Here is a 17,064-nt window from a genome sequence, read left to right as displayed (position 1 = left end):
CACTTATGGCGCTTAGAATGATAAAGATGTTTTTGTTTGTTTAACCAGCCTTGTGGCAAAAACTTTCAATGAAGTCAGCCTTGTGACAAAAAGTTTTGATTAATCAGCCAGCCTTGTGGCAAAAGTTTCAATGAAGTCAGCCTTGTGACAAAAACTTTGATTAATCAGCCAGTATGGTGGCAAAACCGTTTGATTAATCAGCCAGTATGGTGGCAAAACGGTTTGATTGATTAGCCAGCCTTGTGGCAAAAAGTTTGATTGATTGATTGTTTGTGATGATATAGAAGAGATACTCATATCATAGAGATGAAAAATGTCTAATCTCCTAGGGTATTTGTTTTGGATATTGGGGATGCTTGTAAGAAGCCCGTGGGTCCTTGTACGAAGCCCAAGAGGAGGCTATCCGAGGGTCCTTGCATTGTAAGCCCAAGAGGAGGCTATGGGAGGGACAATCCAGGGTCCTTGCATTGTAAGCCCAAGAGGAGGCTATGGGAGGGTCACTCGTTTGTACAAAGCCCAAGGGGAGGCGTGGTATAGTTGGTTTGAGCTCTTAGAGCGATTTCACCGGGAAACCATACTCTATGTCCTAACCTAAACTAGGGAGTTTCTTTGCACGAAGCCCAATAGGAGGCTATGGGGAACCTAGTGTTGTACTAAGTTGAACAAGTATATATAACACAATCACAAATATGAACAAGTACGAACAAATATGAACAAGTACATGAACAAATATGAACAGTTATACATATATGACAAAGTGTGTGTATATAATGGAGTTTATGAAGGAAATATACCTGTAAGCATGCTCCATTTGTATACACAGGGCTCGGGACTCATACTCGAGGAGAGGTCCACTTGAATTTATTCAAAGCTATGTAAACAGGTATTTACAAAGGAGCTTGGGACTTATACCTACATGGAGGCCCATGGTATTTTTGGGAAGATTTAAAGAAACCTTCATTTTTGGTTTGTTATTCAAAGTTTAAAAAACACATTGATTGAGATATGTACAAAAGGGTGTGTGTACAATGAAATACCTAATTTCATGTACTGGAATGGGTATGTACAAAAGGGGCTTGGGACTTATACCTACATGGAGGCCCGTGGTATTTTTGAAAAGTTTTGTTTCTTTGAAGTTTTGTTGTTTTGAAAATGATTTGAAAATTGTTTGAAAAAGTTTTATTTTGAAGAAATTTTATTGTTTTGAAAAAAACTGTACAAAAGGAAAAGAAATGGGACTTACACTCTCTAATATTCGAGAGGCCCCACTTCATTTTGAAAATTGATTGATTAGTCAAAAGGATTTAATCAAAAAGAAGTGGTTTATCGTTTTGAAAAAGAATCGCGATTACTCGTCTTAAAACGATTTGAATTTTGACAAAAGTCAACTTAATTAAGTTAAACAAGTTTTAATGCTTAATTAAGACCTAAATGATTAGGGTTTGATCACAAAAAATATTTACAAGTGATTAGGTTAAAAATTAAATGAAAAAACAATATTTAAAGTATTTAAAAACACTTAAAAATGTATCATTTTAAACCTAATTAAAAGCATATTAAATAAATCCTTTTTTATGATTTTTTTTGATATTGTCAAAATATGTATATCAAATAAGAAGTGTGTAAAAAATGAAGTAAAAATGAGTTAATTTGATTGATCAATGAATTAATTAAAGTTGTGTAAAAAATTGAAAGAAAAATAGTGATAAAAAAATGTTTTGGCCCCCATGAGTGTTGAACTCGCGCCCTCTCTCTCACAACTCAAAAACTTAACCAACCAGACCACGCGCGTGGTCTGTTATTCTCTTGTAATGAATTGAATATATTTTAAATCAAGTTCCTGAGTTCAGTTTCAAAATTTGGCGCCAAGAACACAACCCCCAAATTGAATTTGAAAATTCTGAAAACTGAATTGTTTGGATCAAGTGAATAGCCTAACTTGCTCGATTTTTCATAAGGAACACAATGGTATCATTTAATTGCATTTATTTTAACCCTAAGGCTATCAATTTTCTGATGAACACGAAGAACCCTAATTCTGAGTTTCAATCTGAAATCGTGTGTGTGCAAGATAAATAGCAATTGATTGAGGGTTAATGATCCTCATGTGTGCAGAAATGAGATGGTATGTTCATATTTCATTCATGATGCAGGATTCATAGAGTTTGAAGTTCAAGTAGCTTACCTTCAAAAACGGCAAAAGTGAGAATCGAATTCTGCAAATGAGGAGTTCCAGTTGTTGTTTCTTGATCTGAACACCTTCAGTGGACCTTATGGAACATGTTTGGATGCCTGGAACAATTTGAAAACCTCTTGATCAATCCATGGTACTCGATCTGCAGTATGGTTCAAGTGAGGATCAAGCTTAGTGATTTTGGTGTTTCAGATCATGTATGATGGTTGGAACAGTTCATATGAAGTATATGGATGATGTTTAGAAGGTTAGTTTGGACAGAATTTGCTTGGTATGGATTTTGACATGATAAGGCTAGTGTTATGCATATTTGGAGGTGAGATGATGATTCTGAGTTTTGGGATGATTTGAGGTTTGTGAATGATTCAAACACATCATGTATGATGTTTATGAGATGTTAGAATCATTACTTTGGCCAGAACTTCAAGGGTTTGGAGGTTGGGATTTCTTCCTCACTTTGAAACTTAAAACTTGCAATTCAAGAAAGAAAGAGAAAACCTATCTTTTGTGAGGTTTTGGTGTGATTTTGAATGGAGTTTGGACCTCTATTTATAGGCCAAAGTGTGTGAACTCAGAGCTTTGCAACTTGCTTCAAGAAGTGATGATTTGGCATTTGGAGATAAAATGGAATCTTACCATTAAATGCATTAGGTTAAAAGTGACTAAACCATGGTTAAATCTCAAGCTTCTTATCCTCTTCCATTCTGATCTCAAATCAGAAAAATATCTTCAATTATTGCCTCTGCATCATTATTTGGATCATTTGGCAAATTGGTTCATAACTTAGTGAAAATGGCATGAAATTTCAAGTGAAAAGTTCACTAATGTCAAAATTCAAAACCATGGCTACACTCCATATTTTTCCATGCTCTTGGACATTTTGGAAAGCTCATATTACACACTTCAAAACCCTAGTTGAAAGTTTCTTCAAGATCTTTAAGGAAGTGGGTGAAAAAGATCCATGAACTTTGAAGAAAGTGAGATTTTAAGTGCATTTTTCAAAAGATGCCAACTTTGAAGCTCCATATCTCTTAAATGGTTGATCTTATGAAAAAAAATTATATGTGTCAAAGTTGTTTATTGGATCAAAATCTACAACTTTCATGTTGGAAGTTTTTTTCAGTTTGTAGGTGAAATTTTGAGAAATTCCCTTCCAAAGTTTGGAAAAAACCATTGAAAAACACTTAGAAAATTTTCTAAGTATGAAAGTCAAACTTTTGACTTTTTGATTCTTGATTGATTTTCTTGATTTTTCTTGATCAAATGACTTCATATATCATATATTGATGATTCAAAACTTCAAAAGTCATGGTTGACCAAAATTCTCCAAAAGTCAATGGTGATCTTGTACAGTTGACTTTTTCAGACGAATCGCGTTTCTGGAGATTTCAAATGAACCAAACTATCCTCACCAAATGAATGGTATGAATGGATCATATTGAGGCTTTAGAGGATATTGAGCCATGGTTTGAGTTGTGGCACCATGTCTTGATAAAAAAGTCAGTTGTTCAGTGAATTAGGTCAAAAACCCTAATTGTCGATCTGATGAAATTGATGACTGTGGATCTTGAATTGAGATGTAAATTCCATTGGATGTTGTCATAGGGATTATTTGAAGATGATTTAAACCTTTTATTGACTTCCTGGGGATTTTTAGGGTTTCCCAAATGTGATCCCTGATTTTGGTCCCTGATAGTTCAAAACCTTAATCTGATGATTTGAACTTTCACTGTTGATCAATCCTTGTGTAGGAGATGTTCTGAGCCAATGGATTAGGTCAAAATGATGCACTTGGGGTCTTGAGGTCATGTCCCAAGTCATTAGGTCAAATCCTGAGCAGAAGTCAAGAGTATGCTGTCTTCAGGCAAAACCCTAGTTTGGTCGATTCAAAGCTGCTGAGCTTGTTGAAATGAATCTCTGAGGACCAAATGTTGATTGTAGATGAATATGATTCATTTGAGATGAAGGGAGAACAAAACCCTAATTGATTGTTACTTGTACTGATGAGTGATTTCCTGATTAAATCCTGTTGAGTCACAAGTAGCAAACACAAGCTATGCAATTTGTTAGAGATGCAAATGATGCACATGCTATGATATGAGGTGGTATCTTAGGTCAAAAATTGGGGTATGACAATTAGCAGTGATTCTATTGATGTGTGTTTTGAAATATAAGTGGAAAAGGATCTGTCTGGGTAGTTGTTATTCATTTTATTTCTAACTGGATAGTTGTACGTCCAAAAGAATTCATTAGTATTTTAATGTACTTGTGATTCAAAGTCTTTGGTTATAGGCAGTTGCATTATGGAGACCTTTCAGTTAACCAGTATTTCAATGTTATGGGAAGGGGTATTTGATTTTGAGGGAAAATAAGGTGGTTATAAGTGTTATTGTTTTAATTCCTTTATTAAATAAAATCAGACTTTCTTTTTCATTTACTATTCTAAACATTTGTGGTTGCAAGCACAAACCATCTATCTCATCATGTTCTGTTCCACTTAAACAAACAGAAGTATATTCTGTACCAGTTGCAAGCATTCTCTAGTTTACACAAGTTTAATAAAATGAACTCCTAACATCTCTTAGATGAGGTCATCCCTATCCTAACAAACAGAAGTATATTCTGTACCAGTTTCGTGATTTTTCTGTCTTATCTTTCCTATACAATTCTTGGCTGTTATCTAATAAGTTGGAACTGAATTGTGCATGAAAAAATGACTTGAATGGTATGCGTATGACTTGTTCGAGGGATCAATTTTATCTGGACATGGCTTGATAATTTATGTTTGTTTGGGGCTGTTTTGGAAGCTCCATGCTTTCTATTTGTTAATGCTGAACTGATGCTGGCTCATGGGGCTGTTTTGGAAGCTCCATGCTTTGTATTTGTTAATGCTGAACTGATGCTGGCTCATGGGGCTGTTTTGATTTGATTACTATTTTTTACTTATTACAATTCTTGTTTTAGTATTTGGAACTCTTGTTTATGAACTTAGATTATGGGGCTGTTTTGCATTTTAAGTAGGACCTTTCAATCCATGCTAAGATCATCGAATATTGAGTTTCACAACAATGCCTCCACCTCTCTTAGTTATAATCTCCAAGACTCTGGGTTGAAAATATTTGTATTAGTGATTTGGAAATCACTATGACTGGTGGTTGAATCTTTTTTAATTCTGTTTTACGGCTTTTTTTTATAACGAGTCACATGACTTTTTTAATTTTGTTGTCTTATACAAATTGCAGTTTTTGAAAAGAATCCCTAAATTGGAGTTTCGATTTCTTCCGTCTGAATCGACAAGGACTTCATCATCGTCACGGTTAGATTTCTTATGTTTTAGTTTCGATTCTCTTTACTGCGGTTGATAGTCATCGTTTCTTTGCTATTGTACCATACAAACTTGTATAAGATATTTGACTATGTTTTAGTATGTAGTTTTTTAAATTGCTTTCATGTACAAATTGTGTTGGTTGCGTGTTGTATTCATTTCTGACGCAAAGAGGGTTCCCTGGATTTAATCTTTAGTACTTTGAGAAATAGATAAATCTCTTTGGAAAAGATAAACTTATGTTTGTTTTTAATGTAGACAATGGATCGAAGTTGGATGTATGATAGAGTAAACTCCGATAGGTATGGTTTGAAAGATGAATTTGTTAGTGGAGTTGAAGATTTTGTCAATAAAGCCATGAATCGACCACAATTTTTAGACGAGGGGGGGATAAGGTGTCCTTGTGTAAAATGCGTCTCCATTCTCTTGAAGACGCCTAATGTGGTCAAACATCACTTGTACAAATATGGTTTTTTGCCCAACTATTATACATGGATTGATCATGGAGAAGCGGATCAAAGTGTGGACATTGATGGTCATTCTAGTAGCGGCGGGAATGCTGGTCGAGATAATACAGGTGATGAAGAACAATTTGATGCAATGAATGAAATGATCTCTGATGTTTTTAGGCCATCTGTTAATGCCCCAAATGTGAATGTTGATATTGAAAACGAAATAGTTAGTGAGGGTGAGGTACCAAATGAAAAAGCTCAACAATTTTATGATGAATTGATCTCTGCAAACCAACCGATTTATGAGGGAGCTTCTGAATCCAGACTATCTATTTCAGTTAAGCTGTTGGGCAAAGACCGAAGATCTATATTGTGGAAGAACAAGTTGATGGGCAAAGACCGAAGATCTATATTGTGGAAGATACTGCGTAAGCACACTTTAAATAAATTACCTTTGTTGACCATTACATAAGTGTGTAGTTTGTGTTTATATTAATTGTTTCTAATATTTAGAAATTGTTAAGTTTCAGTCTAATCACCACATAAAAAATAATCAAACATCCTATGGTATGAGTGATTAATTTGGGGCAACTTAACACCGATACTGTTCATATATCATGACAATGTGTCTGTTTTGATAGTTGAGTATGTGAATGAGTTTTGATAGTTGTGAAGGAGGGTAGTGTATTTATAGTCTCAAGATTTTCTTGGAATCTATTTTGTTGAGAAGTGGTTGTTAAATGATGGGGTCCATGAGATGAGAGATCACATGGAATCTCCTTTTGATATCTCTATCAAGGACAGCAAGCTCAATAAGAGTGCATATGTACACCACACATTTTGTAGATCACTCACTTGGTTGTTAAATTTTGAACAGAAGGAGTATCAAGGACAGTAAGCTCAATAAGAAATGTATTTTACAATAGCTTTTCTGTCAAACTCCGGGTAATATTGAAACTGCAGCAATAGTTCAATATTATTTGTGAAAAAATCAATTAAAATGTTAGGATCACTTCGTCTAATATAGTGAAGTGAATTTGCGGAACAAAACTTTAAAATTTGTTCACATTATCTAAACTTTAGGATAACTTCATCTAATACGAACTGCAGTAGCATGAAAACAATTTGATTATACCATTTCAATCCAACATTTGGCATTCACACTAAGCATGATGCTTTAAAGTGGATGAACAATTACCTAAGCCAAAACATTCTGGTTTAAAGTGCAATCACATTCTGGTTTTGAAACTGACAAACCAAAATAAATACATGTAATTTCGCTGGAACTCAGTTTGGCATCCATGTAATTTCCTAAAAATAAATACATAGTTCAATACACGTGTAATAAATCATATCAAGTGTCTGTTAGGTTTCGTAAGAGCCAGACCCGTATGCTTCTCTATTTGAGATGGTTTGTGGCAAAAAAACACCCTGCCTTCGTTTGTTACTTTTGAGAGAAGAACTAGTACCATAACCAGATGAAGAATTAGTAGAAGTAGACATGTTGATATTTGGTTCAAGTTCAACTGCAGTGCTTTGATTTGGAACATCTCCAGAAACAATATGAGTCAAAGCAGAGATCATTGCAGACATTTCTCTATCTCTATTCATCCCAGGAAAAGGAAATACCATTTCACTTGACGACAATGTGGGATCATTGAGTTCCCTTTTAATAACTTTATTATCTCTTGGATTCGCCACCTTAAACAAACACATGTAAAATATAGTATATGCTAAGTTTATGATATATGTTACCTTCTATTTGATTGGTTATTTTAATTTGTAGGTTAAGTCCAGGAGATCTTGTTGCCGAAATGTGTAGAAAAGTTATAGAAAAGCTTTATCGGGGTACTTTTTTTAATTATAGTGAGCTTAAACGCGAGAAAAGAGACAAAGAGAGAAAGGAATGGTTCAACATGTTTAAAGTAAGAAATGTAAATTCTTCCTTACTAGTTTGATTATAATGTATATTTGAGTTTAATTTATTATTTGTATATTTTGTCAGTCGCTTGTAAGCTGGGACCGTTGCGATGATGCTAAAATGGAATACTTGTTTCATCAAAGATGTGCTGCACGACTACGCGATATATTGCAAAAGGCTAAAGAGAAAGCATGCAAGCCGCCTTGGATGGGTGAAGATACATGGAAGTTTCTTCTTGAGAAGTGGCAGACAAAACATTTCAAAGATGTCTCCAAACAAAATAAGACTAATCGATCATCAAGTAGAGGTGGGGCAGTCCATACGTCTGGCCGTAAAGCTCACCATGATGTTGCACTTGAATTGGTATGTATTATATTTGTAATTAAAATGCGTTAGTATAATTATATCCAATATACATGACTATATATACTGTCTTTAATTATAGGCTAAAAAACTCAAGCGACCCGCACATCCGGATGAGCTCTTCATTGCCACCCATAAAAAGAAGAATGGGGAGTGGGTTGACGAGCGTGCGGCGACAACACATGTAAGCTCATTAAGGCTTCAAAATTGTTCCTTGCTAGAGTGTTCAAACCAAGTAGTATATCTTTTAATAGGAAACATAATTGTTTCCCTTTGTTTAGTTCCGTTCAACGCGCCGGCGTTCGCGTTTCCGGTGCTGAGAATTTACCTTCCTTATGACTCCGAATTAGGAAACAGAATTTGCTTAGTATAGTTGTTATTTGTTGAGAAATTGATATATTGAAATGTGGATAGCAGCAGCACATTGAAATGTTATTTGTTGAGAAGTTGCTATATTGAAATTGATATATTGAAATTGATATAGATAGCAGCAGCACAACAGAATTTACCTTCCTTATTAAGTCTTCAGTGCTGTAGATAGCAGCAGCACTAAAATGTGGAAACATATGCTCTGTTTACGCTATGCTCTGTTTTTTGCATATGCTCTGTTTACCTTCCTTATTTACGCCATGCTCTGTTTTTTGCATTTCTGATTATGATGTATTCATTCTTTGACATATTAATCTTATGTTGTATAGGAAACATATGTGAGTAGTCTTACACAAGCCACACAAACTGGTATTGATGTGGATGGATCAACAAGGATACAAATGTGGAAAGACGTTGCCGGAGGTAAAACACGGGGTCGGTGTTATGGAGTTGCACAATTGGCGCACAACGTAAGAGATGGAGTGAGCTTTTTGACACAAGTGTCTGTTACAAACCCCAATAGAGAAGCAGATAACGAAGCCATTGAGGCTGCCAGAGCTGAAGCTGCCGCTGCACGTGAAGAGGCTGCCAGAGCTGAAGCGGAAGCTGCACGAGCTAATGCGCGGACAGATGAATTGGCAAAGCAATTTGAAGATCTTAGGAAAATGTTTGAAATGTTTCAGTCTCGTCAGCCGGGTTCTTCTAGTGCTCCTTCGAGTGAACATGCTCATTATAACTACTCGGTACTTTTACAACTTCTTTGACTTCTTTTTAATAAGCTTGATCTGAATAAATTATGCACTACTCATGTTTGCTGCATACATAGCTATATTGCTGCATTTACTTCTGTCATTATGTGAAAACCCCTATCTCCTTCTTGATTGAAAGGGTCATCTCGTTATCGTTAGATTAGATATGATAACATCTTATTAGGCTCATATGAAATTTCATTCTATCCAACTCTGTATACTATCTTTCCTTATCATGCCTTCATCACCAAATGAGCCCCAATTATGTTTAAGCACTAGAACTGGTATTGAAAAATGAAAATCATAAGATATATTGCTGGTTACTAAGAAGTAGATTTTATTTAAAGTTAAATTTTACTTGACAAACACTGTCTAGCTACCGCGCTTACCGTTTAATAATTAGTGTATCCCCTGTTTTCAATGTCAGTTCCACCAAAATAACTCCATGCTCAAAATTTTAGTTACTATGAAAGCGTTTATTTTAATCACTATCACTATATATGACATTTTGAAACCAAATTTACTGTACATAAATAAATAAATTTCATGAGTGTCTTTTCTTGGGTCCAAAAAAGATGAACCTTTTGATTGTTTTGTTGATGGTATTCTTAGAAAACTAGAGTTAGGTCTCCAAACCTTATTCTAGAAGGTCATGGTTTAGCATGTAGTAGTCTGGAACATTTAGAGAACTTGTAATAATGTTATCTTTAATGGTGTTATGCAAACTACGAAATAGGTGGAGGAGACAAATAATTTTTTGGCCTGGAAAATGTTTCTAAGCAAATAAGGGATAAACTCACTGACATTCTATGTCTGACTTTAGAACATTAGGATCTTTAATAAACAATAGTCTGTTGAGTGTTCGCCTTGATTTTGAGGTAGATTATGATTTCTGGTTTTTGTTATTCTTTTGGTGGATTATTATCTATTGCTAGTGGTTTAGGCGGTAAGAGCTTTAATCTGGATCGTAAGTGGTTGAGTTTAGCTGCTTCGACGTGTTTACTTGCCTTCTTTTTGTTTTGGTTTGTTATTCTGTTTGTTGGGGTATTCTCTTGTTAGATTTAGATTTTTGTTTGTATACTCGGGAGTTCTCTAAACATTTCTTCTACTTTAAAATACAGGTTAAGGTTGATGATGTATTGCTTATTGAGAGTAACAAAAATGGTCCTAATTTTTACTAATTAAATGTTGCAGGAGGATGAGGAGGATGAGGAAGATGATGTTGCTGATGATCATGATCAAAAAAACGAGTAGGATGAGGAAGATGTTGCGGGAGGATGTGTTATGATTAACCTTATGTCTAGTTTGACTTATAAGTAAACTTATTTTGGTACACATTGACATGTGTTATGACTGTATTATTTTGGTAACCTTATGTATTAGGATTATGTTATTTTGTGGCAACTGATAGGATTGTGTTATTTTGGTAACCTTATGTTATTTTGTGGCAACTGATAGGATTGTGTTATTTTGGTAACCTTATGTGTTAGATTATAAGTAATGTATCACTATGAAGATTTATTAGCATTGTATCGTATATTGCAATTTATTGTTTTTATTTCAAAACGATTAAAATATATTTATTAATAGTATTGTATCATATTTAATAATTTATAGGTGTAATCAAAAATTATAAAATATAGGTGTCACCAAAAATTGGTCAGACCCAAAAGAGAAAAAAATAGCGTAATAAAAAAAAGAATAGCTGGGAACCAAAAAAAAAATAGCGTCGGCTAAAACCGACGCTAACAATAAAGCAATTTTTTCCCCATCTGGGAGACAGCCAATAGCAAATGGACACGTTGCTTAATGTAGCGACGCCCATAACCGACGCTAACGATGAAATACAATATCAAAAAGGGGAGCTAATCATGAACGACCACGTGGCACACCGTAGCGTTGCATAAAACCGACGCTAATGGTGTAACCGTAGACCTCTGGAGCATGTTTAGTGTCCCACTTAGCGTGGCTTAAAGTCGACACTAGTGGTAGCGTCGGCCCATCGCTACCTTTGCTTCGGGGTTTAGAATGACAGCCCCGACACCGACGCTAGGCCGACGCTAAGTGTCTGTAGCTTCGGTTTTTGGTCAATTAGCGACGGCTTTTGGCCGACGCTAAATTGCTGTTTTCTTGTAGTGTTAGTGATCGTGAAAGTCAGTTAGGAGTTAGTGTCTTTGTGTGTTTTGTTAATGATTTTTTAATGATTTTTCAATGAATTTATTTGGTTTGTCTCCGATTTCTCTAATATGTGTCATTTTAAAGATTCCTTTGAAGCCATTATGTTTCTTCATTGCTTTGTTTTCCTTTTTCTATTCCCCAATTATAAACTGCATTCTTTTGTTCTCATTCACTTGCTTAATTGAACTTTAATAAGTCTATTTATTTCTCTTTTAAATGATGATTCACCTGGGCCCGATCATCTTGGTCAAGCGCATTCGTGCAATAGTCAAAGGAGTCCATTACATATATTTTTTTAATAGACAATGATATAAAAAATCGCATTAGGAATGCAACCCTTACAACCAAAAACTCTAATTAAAGTTAAAACTATTTAAAAATAACTTATACCAATCATAAAACAAAAACCTAAAATTGGGATTGTAAGTTTCCATTTCTCGATGTGTGAATGTATTGGACTTGGTATGAACTTTCCGTTTCTATAAGATTTACATACATTGTTATGCTAGGTGGTGCAACTTTATATAGGAACACTTGTTTTTTAATTTTCTATAGGAAAAAAAATAAATGCAAGTTGTTTTGTATGTTTGGCGTGCAGGATCGTATGGAGAAGTGTATCGTGGTGAATGGCATGGAATAATGAGCTTCTTTACTTCATACCTTAATTGTGATATTTATCATCTATCATATTTCTGCTTTTTTATTTGTAGGAAGTTGTTGTAAAGAGGTTTCTACTTCAAGATATCTCTTGGGAATCACTTGAAGAATTCAAAAGTAAGGTATAACCCACCTCAACTTTTTCAATGTCTACTTATTTATACTCACAGTTGATTATTGATTTCATTTAGGAATTGGAAAGCAATATAAGTGGCAAGCATGACTAATTTGGCCAGCTGAATCACAATTTATACTGATATTCACTACAAAAAAAGCGCCCAAATAGTGGGGGTTATTTTACCTATTTGAGGGGGTTTTAGACCTCCGCAAAATGTTTTGCGGGAGTTTTAGAAACTGCCGCTTATTCGAATGCCACAAATTATTTGCGGGGGTTCTTAGTGACCACTGGTATCTTGGTGAATAAACTTCGGAGGTTGCTTTATGGAGGTTCTAAACCGCCGCAAAATATTTGAAATATGTAAAAAAAATAAAATCAAAGCGAACAAACTTTAATTTTATTAATTTTCAAAATGACACGATAGTTATACTAATATATGAAGATAAGATAAAATTTTCTTACATTATACTACACAACTTAGACAAAATTTGCCAATACACTAAAATAATAAAGATAAAACTAATAACTAACTATAATACTAAAATGATAAAGTAAATAACTTTTTTTCCGTCACTGGATGCATTAAAAACACATATAGGTGGATGGTGTGTGTATACAATGGATTAAATTTGCATGCTCCTTTTCTTTTACGACTAAAACAGTATGTTAAAGTTTGATGGGAATAACTCTTCATCACATAAATTTTAAAAAAAAATTTAGTTTTCGCCCCTTAGAAAAAAAATTCTGTTTTCAGACACCCCCTATTCCATGTTTGGCTGACTGGGCTGGGAGAATCTTGCTGACTGAGCGTTTGTTTGGCTAACGTGGCTGCTGCATTTGGAAAGCTTGAAAAATTGCAAATCCCCTATTCCATGTTTGGCTGACTGGGCTGGGAGAATCTTGCTGACTGAGCGTTTGTTTGGCTAACGTGGCTGCTGCATTTGGAAAGCTTGAAAAATTGCAAATTAAAACATGGGTTTCGAACCCAGGTCACTAATGTTACATTCCTACAAGCTTAGGACCAAACCATGCATGTTTTGTTGTTTATATTTGCAAAAACGTTCTATATAATAATATTCCATTCTTTTTCAATTAAAAAAGTTGTACATATTAATTAGTTTTTTAATTAACTTTTTCAATAATATATAAATTTAGAAAGCTGTATTTAGTTTCTCAATAATACTCCATTCTTTTATTTAGTTTTTCTATAATACTTCATTCTTTTATTTAGTTTTTTAATTAACTTTTTCAGTAATATATAAATTAAAAAAGCTGTATTATTTAATAATTATATAATTATAAAATGTTTAAAAGTATTTTAATTAATGTTTTTTTATAAAATATTTAATTAACGTTTTTAATTAACTTTTTTTATAATTATGTTTAAATGTATTTAAAATATTTTAACGTTTTTTCATATAATTATATAAATGTATTTTAAATATTTTAACTTTTTTTATAATTATATAATTTAATATATAAATGTTAATTAAAACGTTTTTTTTAATAATTTTATATAATTATATAAATAAAATGTTAACTAAAATTATTAAAAAAAATATAATTATATAAAATATGTTATATGTACAGCTATTTTATATAAACATTATATATTAATAATTTTAAATAATGATTTTAATATTTTAATAAACATTTTTTTAATAATAAACATTTTTAACATTTTAATAAACATTTTTAATATTTAAATATTTTATAAAAAACCGTTAATTAAAATACATTTAAATATTTTAATAACTATTTTAATTGCCCAGATTTTTTATAATATATACAAATTTGAAAAACAATAAAAATATATATTGTTAAAAAAATTATTGCCTAGGTATTTTGAAAACGTTTTATACATTTTTTAACATTTTATAAACATTATTAACGTTTTTTAAAAATAATTGCCCAGTTTTTTTAAAATGTTAAAAAATTTATAAAACATTTTTATTAACGTTTTTATTTACATTTTTATTTTATTAATATTTTTATAATTATTAACGTTTTTATTTTATTAACGTTTTTATTTTATTAACATATATAGGTAGTTTAAAATGTTAGTTTGTAAAAAACATTAAAATGTTAATAAACGTTAATATGTTAGTTTATAAAAAATAGTTAGTTTAAAATGTTAGTTTATAAATAGTTGAAAGGTTAATATAGTTAAAAAGAATTGTTAAAAAGTTTTAACGTTAAGAAATTATAGATTTTGGGTATTATTTTTAATAGTTCAGCTATTGCTTTTTATATTAATTAAGTTTGAAGTAATTATTAACAAATCAAATATGTAGCTCAGTTGGTAGCATGTGTGTCTAACTATTACTTGAAACCCAGTTTGAATGTTCTCAGCCATAATCCAATGTTCAATGGGAGCACAATCTACATACAAATTTACTGAGAAAAGTGAATACATATATATATGACTATATATACTTCAAAAGATAATTTTAATTATGACTTGATAACATGATTTAAAGAGATATATGACAATTAAAATATGATGCATGTGTTCTATCATAAAGTTTACTTGTGAGACATCAAAGTAAATATAATAGATTTATTTCAGCATTGCAAACTCAGAATATTTCTTTCAAACAATAGCATAAAACTACAAACACTGAAGTCCAAAGTAAAATAAAATAATCTCAAACTTACAGCTTCGAGCTCAACTCTATCAAACATGAACATTCTTTTTACTTTGCATTTGGCTCTATTAGCAACCACGAGATAGTGCACGGAATTTTTATAAGTGCTTCTTCCAACTTTACTAGTTGCCTTTCAAAAAAAGGAGATTATGATAATGATACCACTAAACTTCATCACAAAAATATTGTATCATAAAGATCAAGAAAACCAATTTACCTTGTTGTTTGATGTAGCCTTTGAGGTAGAGTTTTGTATAATTTAGTTGGATAGGTAAAGCTTGGTTGGAGTCTTCAATTGATTTTTGCCATTGACCTTTCAACCAACACGTTGCTCTTCCCCATATGCCACGAGCAAGGTTCAGTCTACAGGTCAAATTTGAAAAGATAAGTGCCATGAATTTGAGCTATTGCCACCATTCTTACATTGTTAAGCAAAACAACTTTTCAGGAATCAATCTGGTTTAACTTTTCAGCAGCTGCAAGTGAATTCTCAAACCCAAAATACATCAATAATTGAGTTTATTCCCACTCCAACCAAAACCATTTGACCCTTTGATTTTTCCAATGAAGGTTAGTAATACAAATGATGACTAAACCCACTTTCCTAGAGCTACCTCAATCAGAGATTTGACAATGTAGGAAAAAAAGCTTTAGAAAACATCTCGACAGAAACAACAATAAATCTGCATAACATCAAGAAAATGATTTTTAGAATTGGAATTATATCCACTAACAAAACTGAGTATCATAGATTCTTTAAGGAACTCCAACTCTTTGATTGAAGGTCTACAAAATCGGATTTACATTCATATATAAAAACAAAAATAAATAGAACTAAAATAATAAATTTATTTTAAGCATTAGCTCACCAAATTTGATGCATCAGATTTCTTTTTTCATTCATATATAAAAATAAAAATAGATTACCTCATAGGCATGACCCTATTTGCAATTCAACAACCATCTTAAAAGCACTTGAATTTGTCGAGGAATCTCACACTTCACTTGTTTTAAATCATGTGAAGGGTAAATATGAACCCTAAAATCAACATACCTATTGAATCCTAAATCCCTAAATTAAACCTCTAATCGCTTTCTCGCTAAAATTAAACCTCAAAACTGTAACCAAACTATTGAGAGAGATGGAGAGATTTGAATTTAAAAGAGTACGAAACTTTTGTAAATAAGGGTTGAGAATTGAAAGAAACACTAAATTTATATGATAATAGAGATGAAGACGGGGAAACTAACCTTAACTTAGATGACAACCTGCGATAAGCTGACTAGTAACTGGTGAGCAACCATGGAGAACTAACTTCCATGAAGCAGAGAAAGAACCGGTGGAAAGCGAGAAGCGGAAGCAGAGAGACAAGTTAGAATGAAGGGTATGTTTTTTCTAAGAGTTGAGACTTTTCTTTTTTATTTTCAATTATAATTCATACATATTAACTCTTTTCTATCCTAAACAACTAGAAACGTTTCTTTTTAATTTGTTTAGTTTAACATTAAACCTTTTTGTTATATAAATTATATTAAATTTAAAAACATTAAATTATTAATTAATATTTATATATTTTAAAGATTTGAAGTCAATTTTTATCTAATAAAATTTGGTGCACAAGAAATTTAACAATTTAGATGAAAAACAGAACAGTTAACAAGGAAAAGAAATTTCTCCAAATTACGGAGGTTTAGAAACTCCCATTATATAACAGCAACAAATCAGGAACGTCTCTTTTTATGTTAATTTGCGGGGGTTTTTATAAACCTCCTCTAACTAACCGCCGCAATCACGCGCTTTTTTTGTAGTGATTTTTAAACTGATATTTTTAGCTACGGGGTCATATTATGGGAGCTCTCTACAGAGCCAATGGCTCAGCCACATGAGCTCAAGGAGAAACCAAATTTCATGTTGTAGTTACCTAAAGCCATGACGAAGAACAAAAATCCTGTAAAATCTTCCATTGAAGTTATTTGGAAGCCTAATATTGGGCACATTGGTTATGAGGAGAGGGAGTATGAATGAAATGATATTGAAATAGTTTTGTGCAGGTAGCTTGCAGTGACGAATAACAGGGCTATAAAATGCA

At 32.7% G+C, this 17,064-nt stretch overlaps 1 long non-coding RNA gene across 1 annotated transcript; it reads right to left on the bottom strand.

Annotated features, from left to right (window-relative positions):
- Window positions 1-14,949: 14,949 nt before the first annotated feature.
- On the bottom strand, window positions 14,950-16,384 carry LOC131607743 (uncharacterized). Its single transcript, XR_009285398.1, has 3 exons — window positions 16,226-16,384; window positions 15,192-15,337; window positions 14,950-15,104 (listed from the first exon to the last, which is right to left on the bottom strand). It is a non-coding gene; the product is annotated as an uncharacterized LOC131607743 (long non-coding RNA).
- Between the last annotated feature and the right edge of the window lie 680 nt (window positions 16,385-17,064).

The sequence above is a fragment of the Vicia villosa genome, linkage group LG5 (assembly GCF_029867415.1).
Source record: "Vicia villosa cultivar HV-30 ecotype Madison, WI linkage group LG5, Vvil1.0, whole genome shotgun sequence".
Taxonomy (NCBI): Eukaryota; Viridiplantae; Streptophyta; class Magnoliopsida; order Fabales; family Fabaceae; genus Vicia; species Vicia villosa.
Note: the sequence above shows the minus strand (reverse complement) of the source record. Positions and strands in the feature narration are given on the sequence as shown.